We start from the raw sequence: 4,507 nt of genomic DNA on the forward strand, positions 1-4,507 counted from the left end.
TGAAGGAGATTTACTACATACCGGAACTCAAGAGCAATATTATTAGTCTCGGACAAGCAACCGAAGCCGGGTGTAATATTCGAATGAAAGACAACTACTTGACCATGCACAATGCCAATAATTTCTTATTAATGAAAGTACAAAGAACTCCAAACTGCCTTTATAAAATAAAATTACAAATTGGAGTTCCTATTTGCCTTCATTCGAGACTAAGTGAAGATACGTGGCAATGACATGCAAGACTTGGGCACATCAATTTCGAGTCAATGAAAAGGATGTCCAAGAAAGGTTTAGTCAAAGGTTTACCCCAATTTGATCATGAGAATCCATTGTGTGAGTCTTGCTTGGTGGGCAAGCAAACAAGAAAGTCATTCCCGAGTATGACTACATACAAAGCAAAATGACCATTGGAGCTAGTTCACGGTGTATTATGCGGTCCGATCACGCCGACAACCAAGGGTCAAAATCGGTATATTTTTACACTAATTGATGACTTTTCACGATTTATGTGGATTTATCTCATGAAAGAAAAGAGTGAGGCATTTACACACTTCAAAAAATTCAAAGCTTTGGTGGAGAATGAAATTGGAAAGCCTTTGAAAGTGTTTAGAAGTGATCGAGGAGGTGAGTTTACCTCTCTCGAGTTTAATTCTTTTTGTGGTCAAAACGGAGTCAAAAGCCATCTTACCGCCCCATATTCTCCGCAACAAAACAGAATTGTGGAACGAATAAACCGAACAGTTATGGACATGAAACGAAGTATAATGAAGGCAATGCATGTTCCAAACTACTTATGGGGAGAAGCGGTAAATCACTCTACAAATCTAATCAATCGTGTTTACACAAGAGTCCTTGGTGATACAACTCCATACGAAAAGTTGTATAAAAGAAAACCGAATTTAGAAAATGTTCGTATATTTGGGTGTCTAGCACATGCAAAAGTTGAACCGGTTAATCTAAAGAAGTTGGATGCAAGATCAAGACCACTAGTGCATGTTGGTTCCGAACCGGGTACGAAAGCTTATCGGTCTTTTAACCCGGTAACACAAAAAATAATTATAAGTCGAGACGTTATGTTTGATGAAACCAAAGGGTGAGATTAAATTAAAGAAGTACGAACCAACAATGAAGAACCGGGCTCATTCATAATACCATGGGACTACCCAGAAGACGAGGCGAACAACAATCAAGGAAATGATGTAAACAATGATCCAATTGATGTAAACAATGATCCAATGGAACTGATTGAATTGGATCATGAGATTGGAGACGGAGCGGAAGTACAAGATAATGAACAACCAAGTCTGGTAAATAATAATGTTTAACAAGGAGCTGCAAATCAAAGACCCTCAAGAACAAGAGTACCTCCAAGACGATTTCAAGATTATGAGCTTGATCTTGATAATCTCGAAGAACTTCTTCTTACAACCAATGACGAGCCGGTATCAGTTGAAGAAGCGAAGAAAGAACCAGAGTGGGTCAAAGCCATGGATGCGGAAATTAATTCGATAAACAAGAATAATACTTGGACTCTCGTGAACAAGCCTACGGGGGTGAAGCCAATTGGACTCAAGTGGGTGTTCAAATTGAAGAAAAATGCAGACGGCACCATTAATAAATACAAGGCAAGGTTGGTTGCTAAAGGTTACGTGCAACAACCCAATATTGATTTTCAAGAAGTATTTTCTCCGGTAACTCGAATTGAAACCATCCGATTTATTATAGCCTTAGCTGCTACTCATGGGTGGGAACTTCACCACTTAGATGTTAAAACGGAGTTCTTACATGGAGTTGAAGGAAATCGTTTACGTATCACAACCGGAAGGCTATATAAAGAAAGGCAACGGGCATAAAGTATATCATCTTACGAAAGCACTATATGGTCTAAGACAAGCACCTCGAGCATGGAACACGAAGATTGACAGGATTTTGAAGAGTATGAAATTTCAAAAAGTGCATGAAAGAACCATCGGTGTACCGGAAAAGTGAAGGACCTAACTTGCTAATTTTAGCAATCTATGTTGATGATTTATTTGTCACAGGTACAAATTTGAGCATGATCAAGAGGTTCAAATTTGAGATGTCCAAGAACTTTGAGATGTCGGATCTTGGAAGATTGAATTATTACCTTGGCATTGAAGTTAAGCAAGAGGAATCAGGGATTACTATAAACCAAGAAGCATATGCTCAACGCATTCTAAAAGAAGCCGATTTACATGATTGCAATCCGACCCATATTCCAATGGAACCGAGAAATAAATTTTCAAAGGCCGAAGATGAACACGAAATCGACCCGACACAATATCGAAAGGTGGTGGGATGCCTTAGATATCTCTTGCAAACAAGACCCGATATGGAATATGCGGTTGGAGTTGTTAGCCGATACCTGCAATGTCCAAGAGAATCACATGGTGTTGCAATCAAGCATATACTAAGGTACTTACGGGGAACAACGGGGTACAGAATCAAGTACGAGAGGATGGGAAAAAGGCGACTTATTGGTTATGGTGATAGTAGTCACAATGTTGACCTGGATGACGGAAAGAGCACAACCGGTCACCTTTTCTACTACGGGTCATCTTCGATAACATGGTGTTCGCAAAAGCAAGATACCGTAGCTTTATCATCTTGCGAGGCGGAATTCATGGGAGCCATGGCGACCGCATGTCAAGCAATATGGCTTCAAGATTTGCTCGGAGAAATCATGAACAAAGCACAAGAGAAAGTGGTTCTTAGAGTTGATAACAAGTCGGCTATCGAACTAACGAAGAATCCCGTTTTTTATGGAAGAAGTAAACATATTCACACGAGGTTTCACTTTATTCGTAATTGTGTTGAAAACGAACAAGTGGAGGTGGAGTACATTCCCGGTGAGGAACAAAAGGCAGACATTCTTACCAAACCATTAGCTCGAACCAAGTTCAAGGAAATGCGGAGCTTGATCGGGATTGAAGACTTCTCTAGAAGGACTTAGAGATTCGGGGGTGATTGTTGGAATCCTAAGTCGAGTAGGACTTGGAGATCAAGCAATTCAATTTAAAGCAACCTAGTTTTAGGAAACTATGTTAAAGTCGGTTCCTAATTTCCTAATTGTGATCTAATTCACGTCGGTCATTAGGTCTATATATATATATATATATATATATATATATATATATATATATATATATATCTTAATCGAGTTTTAGTATTAAGAGGGTACAATTGTAAAACATCGGTTTTAAGTGAATTTTCGATTAATCAAAGAGTAATTTTGGTTATTTTGTTTTGCATTCTTGTTTTCTAAACTTTAAGTTTGAGTTTAATTTTGTTGTCATATGAGTTTTTAATTGTACAATATTTGTTTCACAAATGCACATATATTTCATGAAATGATATTTAACAAATTTTACAACTTATGTTTTATATTATTTTACTTGTTTGTCAATAACTTAATAATTTAAACAACCAAAACATAACATGCAAATAAGTGTACTTTTGAGTTTAATCATGTTACCATTTTTTTTTGAAACGGCAAATCTAACTTAAACTACACCTTAAATCCACCTATGTCCACGACGGGACTTGAACCCTCAACCTCAATGAGGGAGGGCAACACCGGATACCGCTGGGCTAGAAGCCCTTTGGTAATCATGTTATCATTAACTTGATAATTTAAACAACCAAAACATAACATGCAAATAAGTGTACTTTTAGTTTAATCATGTTATCATATTGAGTCTTTTACCCCTAGAGTTATTTTGCAAATATATAGATATTGTGCGAAATGAATTTTAACAAATTTATGTTTTTTTTTCGTTGTTTGTCGATACTCGATAATATTCTACTTACATATGAGAACTGATTCATACACAACAATTTTTCTCTATATACAACAATATGTGCTTTAAAATGTTGTATCGTACAATTCCACAAAGCATAAATTGTTGTGTATGGAGAAAAATTGTTGTGTACGAATCACTACCCCATATATTCAAAAAATAGTAATTTTCAAACTTAAAAGATAATGTATCGCGAACTAGGTGTATTTTGTGAAACATTAATAGATCTCCGTGAATGAGTGGTAACGAGTTTTGTTTTGTTTTTCTTTTGTGTTTTTTTTCTTTAGTGGTACAAGAGAATTCAAACAAACAGCTTAAAAAGATTATCACATAGCTGTAAGATAATGAAAAAGAATTGATCACTAAAAGGGATTGATGAGGTCCATTCTAGAAGATCTAGAAGGAACATAATTATAGAAAATGAAATCGATGACTTGGAAGTATTTAATCAATCACTGTTGATGCAAAAGAATATCAACAAGTGACTTAAAATAATTAATCAATCCTTAGTAGTTGTCCTACGACTTGCATGTTGTTTGTGCTGACAAGTAGTTGTCAATAAAAGATCTTCAATGACCATGATTTTTCTTTGATATGATCATTGATAATATTTAAAACTAGCACCATAACTTTAAGTTTGAGTTTAATTTTGTTGTCATATGAGTTTTTAATTGTACAATATTTGT

The sequence above is a fragment of the Lactuca virosa genome, chromosome 4, assembly GCF_052849685.1.
Source record: "Lactuca virosa cultivar CGN04683 chromosome 4, Lactuca_virosa_CGN04683_v6, whole genome shotgun sequence".
NCBI classification, from domain to species: Eukaryota; Viridiplantae; Streptophyta; class Magnoliopsida; order Asterales; family Asteraceae; genus Lactuca; species Lactuca virosa.